We start from the raw sequence: 15,873 nt of genomic DNA on the forward strand, positions 1-15,873 counted from the left end.
GAATTGAAAGAATATAGAATTTAATTTCTATTAAGGTTTATAGGGATTTTAAGATGTAGCCTAATTAGCGATTTGAATAATTAAGTTACTTATTGAGTAACTAAGTTACTTTTCAGATAGAGTAATTAGTAAAGTAATTTAAATACAATATTGATGAAGTAATTAGTAACTGTAATTAATTACTTTTTGAAAGTAATTTACCCAACACTGGTGTTGGATGAAAAAGCATTGGTTGTAAAGTTATAAAGATGTTTGAATCTATTGAACTCTTATAGATGTACAGTGCTACAGTAGTCACTTGATTCAATACTGATTCGATTGCTTTTTGTTTTCTCACGTTTTCTCATGGAAATTGCACACTTTCAGTTCCTGTACTTGAATATTAGGAGACTGTGTTGCACAAGAAGTCTGTTGAAACCTGTACATTTTTTGAAGAAAATACAATGCTGCTCAATGTCCAGAACTTGCAGCCACAGTGCTAGGTAGTTGTAAGTGGTTGCTATGGTATTAGTAGAGTGTGGTTTTTAGCACGTTGCTAGGGTGTTTTGGGTGCTTGTGCACTTGCCCAGAAGTTAAAAGAGCCCAATCGCAGTCTTTATGGGATTTTTATGATCTTGCATATGAAAATCATAAGTCTGATGGAAAAGTAATAGCACACTTCTTCTCAACAAGCTGCATAATTTGAAATACCATTCTTATCTGTGGGGTTAGGAGTAGTGATGCATGGTGGGTAGATTACTTGCAAAGTGTTGTCCATTACTGATTCCAAATTACATGAGAAAAAGTGTAGTTAGTAATCTATAATCCATTACATTACACATTTTAAGAAGTATAATCAGACTACTTTGATTATTTTTGACTTAACTCGTTTATCACGTTAATTTTAAATAGGAAAATGTACTATATTGATATAAAAATACTAAAAACATTTTTTTAAAATATTTTGTTAACCTGCATGTCATGTGACCATTAACCAATGTCAGAGAACCGTGAACATTTATTATTAACATAATTATTAACTTAACACCTTAAAATCTCATGGGGTACTTCAAGTATAAATATATTAGGTGAAAGAGGTTGAGATGGCAAAAAAGTTTGGGAATGCCTGCATTACATGTTAAAAAGAAATGAATTTGTGCATTTTAATGTGTTTGAAACACAAAAGACTTCCAAAGACACACAGTAGTAATACATGGTTAAATAACCATATCAGTTATTTAATTCACTAGTATCTGCCAATATTGGATATTTAATTGTGCATTTATGGTTATGTAATGTTCCCAAAGCTAATCATAAAAACTGTCCGATTTAACTGCAAATCTCCAAATTAATATCCATTTTCCATACTGTATATCATAATGTGTAAATGTAGCATTTGACATTTTACTTTTTTTTTTTTTTTTTTTTATTGGCCATGGCAATCAATCAGTCAATCAATAAATAAACATTTTAATATTAGTGCTTAGTCAGGTGTTCGTTTAAATAACTACGTATTAGCCATATTAATGCATGACACCGTTTATCCATTCTATACTGTTTAGATACAATTTAGATTAAAAGAGTAAATGGAGTTGCTGATTAATGGGAATATCCAAAATGTTATTTGAAAATCCTTGTTCCTTTTATGCTGCATAGCAACAAAACACTGGGTAAATGTTGTCACTGGGAATTCCTCTTTCTGAATTATGCTGCTGCTAGTTCTCTACTAAGTTCTTCTAAAGAGCACAGTGTTCAGGACGTTGTGAAAGTGGGTCAAATATTTGTGAACAGGGGCAGCCTTTAGTCATGCAGATGACTAACAAAATCTCAATGTGTTATTTTGCATGAATACAGTATATGTATTTTAGATAACATGAATGCTAGCTTTAGAGTTCAGTTAAAGGCTGAAACGGTCAAGTATATTGGGTCTCGTCTCCACAGATAACACATGGCACACGCTAATCTCATTTAGCCTTTGCCCATAGTCAACTTGAGCAGGTATATTCAGTCCACTCTACTGAAGCATAGCCAATTACGACATTTCCTTCCCATTTGTTGTGACCCCCCCCACACACACACACCATCTGTGCTTCAGATAATACATCCACAGATAAGGTCCCATAAATACAAGGCAAGACAGCTATCATCAGCAAGATTAAACAGATGCTAACAGGCCGACTCCAATCCATGGCTTGGATGAAATTTTACACTGACTGTTATTTTTGAAATGTAGAATCAAAGTCTGAGCTTTAAAGACGGACATGTTTTATGAATGTCCCTAGTTGCTGCACAGTGTTTTTCACTGCATAGTTATATTCGCCTTTGATCCACCTCAGTATCTGATGAGTTCATGCAAGGACTGGATTTCGATACAAATTTCCAGTTAAAAGTAAATTCTGATTTACAAGCTCTCGATTTTTAAATTGCTTTGATTTGATTCCAATTCATCAGAGTACATTTCATTTGTAATGCCCATTTTGTTTGCTTATGAAAGAAGTTTACTCTCAGCTAATGCGGTAAATTATACAGCACTGTTTTTTAGACTGACGCAAACCAGTAACTCATCTTTTTGAACTATTCATTTAGAGAACTGCCTCAAAAAAAGAATTTGTTTTGGAACTGACTGTAGTCAGGGTTGTGCCATATTTTACATTTTTGACAGGAATGAAAATGAGGCTGTGAGAGATAGAAGTACAGTGTATTCAATGTTGTTTAACAACATACTGATTGTTCAGCTGATGAAACATCTTTATGAAAAAAAAAAAGAAACTTTCAAAAAACGAAAAAGTTGTGAAAATACATGTACACTTTTAGTGCAGAGCTCGCAAAATCGCTAGTCTGACGTCCCGGGGCTATTGCGTTTTCCAGTCGGGCTACCAAAATGTATCAATGCCCTGCCCGACGGGCTACCTTAAATACAGGGCTGACCGCGCAGAAGAAATAATGTGCCTCGCGCATGCAAAAATGAGTTGGGAAGCCATTTGATTATGGGATATTAGACTCAAAATGATTAATAGATGCACGCACAATTATCCATGTACTGCATAAATTTTATGCATGTATCTTACTAACTACGAACAAATGTCTTTCAATTTGAGTCTGTGGAATTCAGGATTAAATGATTGTGCAGCGATTTTAACAAATACAGATATGTTTGTGTATAAAAATGTTGTGATCTGCATTAATATATCATAAATTGCTCATGCAAAAAGGAATCCGTGCATTTGTGGATCAGGTGACACACGTGCATGTATTGACATCTTGTTTGCATTAATCTTGTTCGGTTCATTTGGATTTTGAGACTTCATTTTCGCAGTTTGCAGTATTTCACGACGCCCACACACACAACTACCAATGAACAAAGCCCAGTGCAATTCATTAACATGTACACGATTTGAAAAACTCGCAAATGTGCATCACTACACTGAAACAAATGCTTTTCAACCAGTGTCTGCAGAGTTTAGAATTACATCAATGTGCAGCATTTTGTACAAATATAGACTTATTGTTTAATACAAATGTTATAGTTTTGTATTCTATTCTATCAGTTTAAATAGTTTGTTTTGATAATATATTATGTTAGGCCTATATTATAAACTCAAAAACAAGGTCAATTATTTATCAGGTTTTTGACTTTGAGTCTCTTGCTCATCAACGCTGTATTTATTTAAAAAATACAGAAAAAAACAATGATATAGTGAAGTATTATTGAAATTTCTAATATCGGTTTCCTATTTTAATACCTATACTTTAAAATAGTATTTATTCCTGTGATCAAAGCTGAATTTTCCGCATTATTACTCCAGTCTTCAGTGTCACATGATCCTTCAGAAATCATTCTAATATGCTGATTTATTATCAGTGTTGAAACTGTTGTGCTGCTTAATATTTATTTGGAACCAGTGTTTCTTTTTTCTTTGATTAATAAAAAGTTTAAAAGAACAGCATTTATTAAAAATATAAAAAGTATCTTTAAAAAAGAAAGAAAAAATTATTATATAGTTTATATTATATAGTTGAATAGTTTATATTGTAACACAAAATCTCTATTTTGACTAAACACTGTTCTTTTTAACTTTTTGTATTTTAAAAATATCACAGGTCCCAAAAAATACAGTATAATAAAGCAGTACAACTGTTTCCAACACTGATTAAAAATCAGCATATTAAAATGATTTCTAAAGGATCATGTGACACTGAAAATACTGCTTTGCTTCACAGGAATTAATTACATTTTAAAGTATATTAAAATAGAAAATATTTATTTTAAATTGCAATAATATTTTGTGAAATAATATTCAGTATTTTTATCAAATAGATACAGCCTTGATGAGCATAAGAATCTTCTTTAAAAAATTAAAAAATTTCACTTAAGTTTGTAAGTCACTATAAAGAACTGCCTCTTAAGAGTAATATGTTCATGAATGACTTTACACTTGTCACACTGTATATGTTTATGATTCACTAAAATGAACCAGTTCATATGAGTTCATGAACTGGACTAAGTGTATGTATTATCATTTGATTTTTATTCATGCAGCCCATGAGGACGATGCAATATAATGCAATCTTGTCATTATTTTGCAGAACACTGTCTTTTTATTGCCTAACATTCAAAATAAACCGCAAACCCATAATCATTAACATGAAATCTATATTTTTACCAGCTCTGTCATCTGCAAATACTACTATTATGTCAAAGCAGATAAAGAGCAATATTGGCAACAATGAAATATGATGAAGGTTTAGTCTTCATCAGACCAGAGATCTTCTTCTGTACATATTCAATTGATTTTTTTTCTGTGCATGTCCCTCGTTTCTTATCGTTACATCTCAACTGTTGCTTGACGAGTTGGTGCTGGTGCTCCAACGATAAACAACAATTGTCTTCAGTGTCTTCTCCACCCAAATATTCTGTTAAGAACTAGATAATAACCCTCCTGTATCCATCTTGACAGCAGGCATATTTGTTTCGCGGTTTTGGGCTTTCCAGCGGACCCACAATTACTTGGGTTTCTCTGCAGTCGCAATCTGTTCACATCAACCCTTATTCAATTGCAGGCCACGTCTTTGTCGACAACTATGGGATGTAACAAGCAGCAAAAAATAAAATGGCGCATGTAAACAAGATTGTGTGGGTGAAATAAAGCACAAGACTGCATTTCAGATTTGTTCTGTTAACACGTTAGCGTAATCTACCGAGTGGCGCTGAGGCTCACCACAAATCACCCAGAATTCGAGCCGAGCTATGTGGTTTACATTCTCAACACACTGACCCACATTCGTCTCCTCCATTTAGCAAATGGAATCCTTGACTCAACTGGAAACGTCTTAATTGATGATTTGCGTATGGCATATACAATGTTTCAAGGTATCATACTTCAATCAGAGTGCAGTTCTGTAATATTTATGGGACTCTGAGATGCCATGTTGAAAATGATTAAGCTTCTGTAAACTAACGACGAAGCTTAATTTGGCTAGTGCTGAGTAGCTGACAACATCATTTGGCTCGCCTAGAACAAATATTGACTGCTCATGCTTTGTTATATACAATAATCCCAGTCTAGTCAGTCTTTGTCTTGTGAGCCAGTCAATCATTACAGAGACTGATACAGATCTTTGGTGATTATATTCTCTTGTTGATGTTCATTTACATTATGGTCAAATAATGGAGAGTTTGTTACTGTAAAATGCATGTGAGATGGGCCGTGGTTTGAAATGGGGTTTGCCTCATAGTAATTTAGGTTAGTTATAGGATACTATATGCTGTAAACATGTGCAATGTAGACATGTGTAGTAATGCCATATGCCTGTCTCGTGAGTAACAGACAGCAGACATGTCTAGTTTTGTCTCTTGTTGCCTTGAAGCCTTGGAAATGACCCATACAGCAGATTTGTTATTCCTCACAGCAGTCTGCTGGTGATACGAACATCAGTCAAGTAGGAACTCCGGTGCGAACGCAACAAGACAAAGGTTTATTGTCTAGAACACAAACAAATGAATGAATCTTAGCTATATCTGATTCATTAATAAATTGTCAATATAGTGCACAAATCATATGGACTACTTTTCAGTTCTTGTTGAGTAACTCCAGTCCCCATTCATTATAACTGCATGGAAAAGAGCAACCAGTGCAGTGTTCAGAATTTCTCCTTTCATGTTTCATAGGAGAAAGAAATTCTTACAGATTTGGAGCAACATGGGAATAGTAAATGATAACGGAATTTATCAGAAATATCCCTTTTGCATGATTTAAGAGATCTTGAAATGGCCAAAAGCTCTTTCACCCAGAGCTGAGAAAGAAACAACACAAAGGGGAAAAAGACGTGAAAATAAAGTGTTTAATCCAGCCCTCTTGGATATAACATCTGGCTCTCATGACTGCAGATGTTAGTTTGATACTATAAGTTTACACAGCTGACTTGGAGATGAAAAGCCTGAGCATTTTCTCCTCCCAGTTCGGCAAGGCACGTCACCCTGAATTGAACCTTGGGAGTAGACTTAGTTAGCATAAAATCTAACACCAAAGAGGCCACTGCTGAAAGAAAACAAAGGGCTTAGTGCAAACCTTCACACTGAGGAGAGAAGCCACTCATTTTTCCGTTAAATCGAACTCAATGCTGACAGGTGACAGGTCAGAGTGACTTCTAGGCTAATAGCCATTGGCACCTACACCAAAAAAACTAATCTTGTTTACTTAAATAGCTATTAGTTTTGCAGAAGGTGTGTCTAGTTCCAAATATGAGGGCTCCCACAACTCAGTAGCCGTAAAATCTACCACAACTCATCAATTCCAAGTTAGTGAGCAAGAGGAAGCCTCTTCAGAGGGATTTCCCCTCGCTCAGCCAAGTGTCCTGTTTGGGGGCATGACCTTTTGTCCAACTTTGTTCTCCGAGGAGAAAGGGATTGGAACATACAATTACACGGCTCACTAGGGTTCCCCTTCACCCTTTCCAAAACTCAAAGAGGGGATTCATAGAATGAGGTAACCCACGGGGAGAATTTCTAAGAAGTGTTTACCCTAAACGTGAGCTCTGCACAGTGCTGAAGGCGGAGAAAGAGCAAAAGGGAAGTAGGTTGGTCCTGCAGAGAAACACTGAGGTTGTTCCACCCATGAGACCTCATGGTTTCAGGGGCAAATCCCCTCTTTCCCATGACCAAGAGACAGACGGTGCGCTGGGCTGCTGCTCCTCCTCCACCACCCCTCTGCTCTCGTGCCACCAGCCTCCAACCAATCTGGGCCAGGACGTGTAGATGGGTGTAGAGCAGAACAGAATGGACACCACCTATTCCTATGTTTCTTGTCAATGCAGAACACCTGCTCGGTTTCGATGGTTCAGCCCCCTCGGCAAGGGTTGGGAACAGAGGAGAGTCGTTAAAATACCTACATATCATCTAAAGAATATGTTTTTCTCCTTCTCAATTAGAGGCGGTTGCTTAGGCATTAATCACTATTTCGATTGCTCATAGGGTTACGGATTGGACGAAATGTAGCTTTTCTTACACTGTTTGTGCTACAAATATGAATTATACCTCAAATATTGAGGAAAGGTGTGCTATTACTTTTCGAAGTGATTGAATTTGTGATTGGAATATCATGGACTTGGTGGTTTTCATCAGAAAATGTAAAAATCTAGCATCTGAGAATCTGAGCAGGAAGTAGATGTTTTACTTGGCAGCATCATTGCAAGATTTTATAGGCTTTATAGAACTCTTCATTGCCAAATGATATAAACGAATAATTTAGATGGATAGCAATGTCCCATCTTTGTCATGAGTGTCTAAGCAATGGCATCATCATAAATCATATTGGACATCTTGAGTTTCATTGGAAGGGATGGTGGAGTATGAAAAGTCACCAACACAGTGTATATCAGAAGAAAGTAAATAAAAAGCAGGAAAACACCAAGATCAGCATGGAAACCGCACCATTCATATGTTTACCCAAAACATCCTGTGCAATTACAGTAGGTCTCTTATGAGAGTGATATGACACCTCTCCCTGTCTGTCTCTCGTGTTCGCTCCCTCCCACCCGTCCCAGCCCCCACAATTCCACACAGGAAACAAGCTGTGATCCTCATTACTGTTGTTTTTTACGGCTTTGTTAGTGCTTGCTGAATTGTGCTCAGACAACGCAACCACTTTTTTGAACATATGACAATTAAAATGGGAGTCTTCGCACTAATAGTACATACACAGACACAACTATGTGGAAAGACTGGTTTAATTTGAGTTAAATGGGTAATTATGAGACCCAGCAATAAAAAAAGATTGTAGCAGTACTATAGAGAAATCTAAAAGTGTTAACAATTTTTCTTGTAGGAAAAGGCATCTTGGTGGCTGTGGCCCACTTTATAAATCCCACAGTGCATCCAAAGCACTCTGGCATGTCATATTTCACATTTTGTTCGAGGAGAAAGGCTTGTACTTCACGTCTGTGTTCCAGTAGACAATGTTGTATAATAATACAACATTGAATGCAGCGCTAACCTTTGACAAAACGTTCCCATCACTCCATTCTTAAATGAATGAAATCCTCTCCATCAGTAATGTTGTGTGTCCTGATGACATGACATGAAAACTGTGGTAAATCCTAATGCTTTGAAATGTGTGCGAGTCTGAACCATAAACAACAATATGATGCACTGCAGGGCTGGTTAGCTTGCAGAGCTAGCCACTGCTAATAGATTAGCCTTTAGCGAGTAGTCTTTCTCCTTTTAAAGGGCATTCAGATTGTTTTTTGTATTTTCTAGCAACAGCTAAATAGAAAGTATTTCACAATAATATAGCAGATAGTTTACCAGTGCCTTGATTCATTTTAAAAGTCTCTTAAAACCATTTAATGAATATTTTTCCTTATCTGCCTTTCACTTAACAACTCAGGATAGTCACTAGTGAAGTGTTTGGGCTGCGAATGAGTCAAGAACCTTCCATTGAGATAAATTGAAATTCTAACTGATAGATCTCTTGAGGTGTTATAGAACTTGATTTCACATACTCTGTTGAGCATCAATTGGCGAAACATTAAATGTTTTCTTAGACCAAGTTTCTTTTCTTTTTGGTGTTTGACAGCTTCTATACTAATTGCACAATGCACGTAAGCTTTTGTTTTTATGGGAAAATGTAGTATGAACATATTTCAAAATCTCCTTTATTTTTCCACTAAGGAAAAAGTATTTCAAAGTAATTCAAACCTGATCTTAGTAGTATTCATAGGTATTCATACATAATGTTTACACATTTCACGTTTTTTTAATATGCAAAACACACTATGGAAGTAGTTACCGTATCTAAAAGGTGAAAAAGTGTTTACATATGGACAGCTTTAGAATTGTAAATAAACTTTAGATATTTTTTAGAATTGTAAATGTATTTACATTTTCACTATAATATACATATGTTTCACTCCTTCACCTGTTCTATAATCTAAAAACTCAGTAGGTAGATGAATGTACAGTGACAATAATTTAATTGAAATATTCACAAAATATTCACTCATTTCAAATTTTTAAAGCATATCTTTGGTAAAATGATGGAATCCTTTAAAGCAGGGGTGTCAAACTCAGTTCCTGGAGGGCCACGGCCCTGCAGAGTTTAGTTTTAACCCTAATTAAACACGCCTGATCCAACTAATCAAGTCCTTCAGGCTTATTTGAAAACTACATGGTTTGTGTGTTGGAGCAGGGTTGGAAAGAAACTCTGCAGTGCAGGAACTGAGTTTGACACCTCTGCTTTAAAGGGATAGTTCAACCAAAAATAAAGGACATTAATTACTCACCCTCATTTAGTTCCAAACCTGCATAGACTGCAACGGAACTACCACGTTCAAGGCCCAGAATGGTAAGGACATTGTAAAAATAGTCCATGTGACATCAGTGGTTCAACCATAATTTTATGAAGCTACGAGAATACTTTTTGTGTGCGTCGAAGACTGACACAGAAGAGAAGAAATTGTTGAATAAAGGTATTATTTTTGCTTTCTTCGTGCACAAAAAATATTCTCATAGATTCATAAAATTACGGTTGAACCACTTATGTCACATGGACTATTTTTACGATGTCCTTACTACCTTTCTGGGTCTTCAATGTGTCAGTTCCTTTGCTGTCTATGCAGGGTCAAAAAGCTCTCGGATTTCAATAAAAATATCTTAATTTGTGTTCCGCAGATGAACGAAGATCTTACAGGTTTGGAACGACATGAGGGTGAGTAATTCATGACAAAATTTTCATTTTGGGGTGAACTAACCCTTTAAAATGAGTTGAAAACTGCGCCAGAAATGAAAATGTTATAATGTCAAAGGATGTAAATGCATTGAATAAATGTGAAATATGGCGTAGAGCATTTCTAATGCCATTAATTTGCATAAAACCAGCCCCTTAATTCCAAGTCTCAAGAAGGCCAACTAAAGGTAACTGGCTTCAATTTCACCAACTGTGAGTGATGTTTACCTGAAGATGTAGGGTGATTAGGAGAGGCACGTGCCTGTGATGGTCTCACACTGAAAGCATGCAGTGATGTGGAAATCAACGGGTGCGTCCCTCATTGCATGCGATACTGTGATTTTGTTATGACTGTCGGTAAAAAGATCAATTGTATAAAAGCTCGCACAAAGAGGTTTTTGACTATGAGGAAATGAAAAGAAATAAAAACAGTGTAATGCACTAGATTAGTTATTCTAAAGTCCACAACAGTCTCTCTGGTGTCTGTTTTGACATATCCAGTATGTTCTGCTGTACTTCATTCAAGATTGACTAGTTGAACTAGTAGAGCCACAGGTTCAAATCCTCCTGTCTCTAGAAGCTCTGCTGGGAGAAATCGACATGCCTCGGCATGCCTTGCTATCAGCTCTGTGTAAAGTTTTCCTTTCTCTCTAGTGCTTGTCCAGCATATGTTTCCCTTTTGCAGAATGGCATGAATTTTGAAAGACCCAAACATGAATGGTCCACCTGTCCATCTCTTGTACCTTATTCTCTCAGAACATGAGGTGTATGTGATCCACCATTCGTGCCCATCAAGATCCCACCTTCTCCTCTTCTAAACAAAAATCCGTCTTTCGGATGAGACGTTAAACCGAGGTCCTGACTCTCTGTGGTCATTAAAAATCCCATGGCACTTCTCGTAAAGAGTAGGGGTGTAACCCCGGTGTCCTGGCCAAATTCCCTCTACTGGCCTTTGTCTATCATGGCCTCCTAATAATCCCCATACACTTGATTGGCTCAATGACACTCTCTCCTCTCCACCTGTAGCTGGTGTGTGGTGAGCGCACTGGCGCCGTTGTGCTGTGGCTGCCGTCGCATCATCCAAGTGGATGCTGCACACTGGTGGTGGTTGAGGAGAGACCCCCTCCCCCCCACATGATTGTAAAGCGCTTTGGGTGTACAGCAATACACAATAAAGCGCTATATAAATGCATCATTCATTCATTCATTCAAACACACATGGGGAGAGTAAAGAGCGGAAACACACACCTTTGTGTCTGCTGGGGCTGTTGTCTGTCACTATAGTAACCAGGTGGGGCCATCAGCTTCCAGGTAGGACAGACACCTGCTGCATTATTCATCTCTGCTATGCGTAGCTGCCTGTAATCTGACTACACGGGAACAAATATCCCTTGGCGACGGACTGTAAATTTACTCTTCCACATTTTTTTTTGATCCCATGTCCTTTATCCTCTAACTTTTGAGGAGGTTGAAATCCGCTAAATTGACCTTGTAATACATTTCTAAGAAGTGTTTTCCATTGATTAGCACATATGGAACTAAATTGGGGGGAGGTTAACCTGCCGGCCAGCTGTTTACTATATTTACCCTGTTTTTGGAAACATGTCAGGGCAAAAATATTTGGAAATGAACAAGTAGAAAACAAAACAATGCATTCATGACAGCTGTTGGCCATCTACAACACAACACAATGAACTTCATGTCTGCACAGGTTTGTTTAGTCGGCTTGGTGGCTGGTTGGATTGATTTTTTCCATGTGGACCAATCAATGATTCAGAAAGGTTAACAGACCTAAATGTGAACTTTTGAGTAGATCGGATGAGTCCATCAGACAGTTCCTTGAAACTTTGTGACTCTCTGCAGTTGGTTATGTTGACTCATGGACGTGACCACCTGCGCGATGCTTGTGATAACTGGTTCAGGCAGTAAAGATACCTGATGTAATTGCTTGAAAACATATGAGTCATTTTAAAACTGTTGCCTAACACAAAAAGTGTCTGTTGACAAGACGTACAACAGGAGGAGATGTTCAAACAGGAAGCAAATTAGTATGGTCGGGAGCAAGGACTGTTGACCTAAAACTTGTCTCTTATGCAAGCCAGGCATACAAAGAGACCAGGAAGTGAAAGTTCATGCCAGTTCCTTCTAGTTAGAATATGTCAGCTATGTGAGAAACAGTGCTGTGTGAGCGCTATCTAGTGGTAAGAAATATATTACAAGAAGTAATGAGGTCAGAAAATGATGACCACCTGTTAGCAGTAACAGTAACAATAGCATAAATAATATTAAAAAAATATTTAAATATATATATATATATAATATTAAAATACCAAACCAAAATTGTTTAATATTTACAAAATATTTTATATTATTTTAACATTTTTATTTTATTTTATTTTATTTAAGTCTATCCATCCATCCATCATCTCTCTCTCTGTCTGCCTGTCTATTTATTGTTTTACATGTCTGTTTATTTGTCTATATATCTATCTGGCATGGTTTTTTTTTTTCTAAAATAAGTAATATTTTGCTAATCTTTATATAAAACAACTCATCAGTCTGCAGTCTTGAAATTGGATATTGTCACTATATATGATCCCCACCAGTGCAGATGAAATTATGTTCATGCTCATAATCCTGCATTGTCAATTAAGGTCTGCTGAGCTCTGTGGGTAATGTTAGTGTATGGAAATCCATCTTAAGACAATGGATTGAGTTTCAGCACATTCCTGAGAGGGCAGATCATGTGCAAATCCTCGGCTGTCTCACTGATTTGTTTTCACATATCAAATATTCTCATTTAGACTCAGTCCTCTATATTCCTACATACTGTGTATTATACACTCAGGCTCATATGCATTCTGATATTTATTTGTTCAGGACAGCCATGACTGGTCAAAGGAAATGGATATTTTATAATAAAACAAGCCTGTTTCAAATAACAAACTTTTTTACATTTGTTTATGCTACAAAATAGTTCTAAAAAGCCGATACAGTTTGGTGTCAGCTGCATGCTGTATATGGGAGCCCTCAGGGTTTTGTGGAGAGCTCTGGTCACCAAAACAGGCTCATGAGTTGTAGGGAATTAGAATGTGCGCCTGAGCCATCTGCGCCCATAAAGCTCATTTGTGTCTGCTTACGAGGAGAAATTATGCATTATCTGTTCTTAAAGCAATGGAAAGACAAAGGCAAGCACTTCTATTTGAGAAGAACCTTCATTGTTTAGAGCACAATGACAGCTGTTGGGAAGTTTACAGAATTCGTCATAGGTAATGTGTGTTTACGTACGCTATAGACTCATCTGATGGTACTTGAAATGTTGTTGTTGTGAGTTTATTGTATGTCAGGGATTCAATTAGCAAACGTACTCGTGTGGCATTTAATCAAAAGTGTTGGAGGAATTAGTAGATGTTTTCATTTTAGCCTGTAAACAAATCAGTGTTTGTCCTGGCTTGTTTTAAATGCCCTCGTGCATGAGGGCATTTTTTGGATTGATTTTGATGAATTATGATATTGTCATTTTTAGAACGCACAAAGCCTCGTAAATACTGCAGAATCAAGCTATCAGTGGGTCGCTACTCTTATGTAACACTAGAAACTGTTCATTTCTAACAAACTGACAGGTGAATCTGAAGTCTACATGTGACATAAGTCTATCTCTTTTATTTCTTTGGATGAGCAGACACACTGTATCATCATTCTGTGTGATTTATAAGCTGTTTTATTCATAGAGACAAAAAAAGAGACAAAACACAGCAAAATTACTAAAACTTTAACTAAAGTTAAAATTATTTTAATTTAAACTTTAAATATAATGACAAAAAAAGGTCAAGGTCCCCTGAAGGTCAACATTTACTGGTATAAACTTCCTTGTGTGTCCCCATAATGTAGGGAATGCCGTGTGTGTGTGTAAACTGAAATTAAAACTAAAACCATTAAAAAAATAATTACCTGAAATAAAATAAACGTTAACTGAAATAAATAATGAACAGAGGTGTAAAGAGTACCTGAAAATCATACTTGAGTAAAAGTACAGATACCTTACAGTGAAAATTACTCCACTACAAGACAACTCGAGTAAAAGTCTTAGAGTATCTGATTTTAACAGTACTTAAGTATTTTACTTGTACTAAATATAGGCTCAAAGATGCACAAGTCAAAGAGACATTCCAGTCAAATACTGTAACGTTGTGGAGAAGCTGGGGAAAACAGGGAGAGGTAAGGATCTGTGTGCAGATATTTCATGGAAAAACTACAACAAACAATAAGAACAGAATGACGGGCAAACAGACAACCATTACATTCAACAGCTCACAAAAAACTAAAGAAACACTAGGGCTGTATATACAGTTTACAGGAGGCTAACAAGCTGAACATGATAAGATACAAACTGACTACAAGCACCACGGGAGACAGGAAGTGACATAAAAGTCCCAGACAAGGCACAAAACGCAACAAAAACAAGAAAGCGCTGATTTGTGATGAGAGAAATCACGCTTATTTTCTGAAACCAAAATAAAACTGAACACCTCAAAATTGCAAACACAAAAAAACGATATCCTTCAAAAAGGTATCTTCAGTGTAACAGATAAATAAAATAATGTTAAGTAAAATTAAAAAGTCAAAGTCTTCTTGCACTGGATGTGCTGGGTTTGGCCTCATCTCATTTATAAAACACCTGTGATTCACAACTACTGGCTAAGAAACTCACAGCCTAGTTGACCGGTTTGGGTAAGGGCAAAATACACAAGATATAGTACTTTTGGTGCCCTGTAGTTGGCAATATCACATCTTTTGTTGCATAAATAAACTGCTGCAGAAAAGCTAGGTGCCATGCAAAATGTAATGTGTAACTGCAACACTCATTTCAAATGTAGTGGAGTAAAGAGTACAGATACTCATTTAAAAATGTAGTGAAGTAGCGAGCAAAAGTTGCTAATATCTTTGATATAGTACAACTACAGAGTCCCCGAAAAGATACTTAAGTACAGTAATTAGTTACATTTATTCAAGTACTTTACACCTCTGATAATGAATGAATGAATGAAAAAATCAATAAAAACTATATAGACATATATAATTAAAAAATGACAAAAAAAATAAATTCTAATTTAACATAATCAAAATATTCAAATATAACATACAGTATAATCTCAATGATACTAAAATAACACAAGATGTTATAAACGTTATCGTGTATATAGGCCTATCACATATACACAGCATATATATAATAAACATTTGAATTATTAGGACTTGGTCATTTTTTGTGATCTTTAGCAATTTACTTTGTGCATGTTACTGTGTGATTTTAATTATATACATATAATATACTGTATACAATATTAATAATAATAATAATGTTAAAGCTTTAGTAATCTAGAAAATGTGTAATATGGAGATTAGTAGATATGGTATAGATATGGAGATATGGTATGAAGTGTTGAATGAACAACAATAACCACAAGAGGGCAGTATTCTACTTTTCAGATGTTCACATAGCATTAATACAGAAAAGTTCCTCTCAGTGTAATTGATTTGAAAGGTCTGGAAGGTGCGCATCTGTTTCAGGTTTCATTTGATTGATTCTTTTATTTCTGTGTGCATTAAGAGAGAAATTAATTTCATTCATGTCCTCATTTCATATAATCCCTTGGTTGTAGAGTGCTAA

General features: G+C 36.1%; 1 protein-coding gene across 4 annotated transcripts in view; it reads left to right on the plus strand.

The window, feature by feature from the left end:
- Nucleotides 1-15,873, plus strand: part of trpm1b (transient receptor potential cation channel, subfamily M, member 1b) — a 52,909-nt gene that overhangs the window by 4,903 nt on the left and 32,133 nt on the right. For 2 of the 4 annotated variants that reach the window (XM_079412184.1, XM_079412180.1), the window contains exon 1: nt 13,397-13,471. The exons of 1 other annotated variant lie outside the window; for it this stretch is intronic. The gene's annotated coding sequence lies outside the window, so the exon portion shown is untranslated. Of the gene's footprint in view, nt 1-13,267; nt 13,472-15,873 lie in introns of those variants that run through there. One more of the 4 variants, XM_079412183.1, reaches the window with a different exon arrangement.

This window comes from Barbus barbus (assembly GCF_936440315.1).
Source record: "Barbus barbus genome assembly, chromosome: 48".
NCBI classification, from domain to species: domain Eukaryota; kingdom Metazoa; phylum Chordata; class Actinopteri; order Cypriniformes; family Cyprinidae; genus Barbus; species Barbus barbus.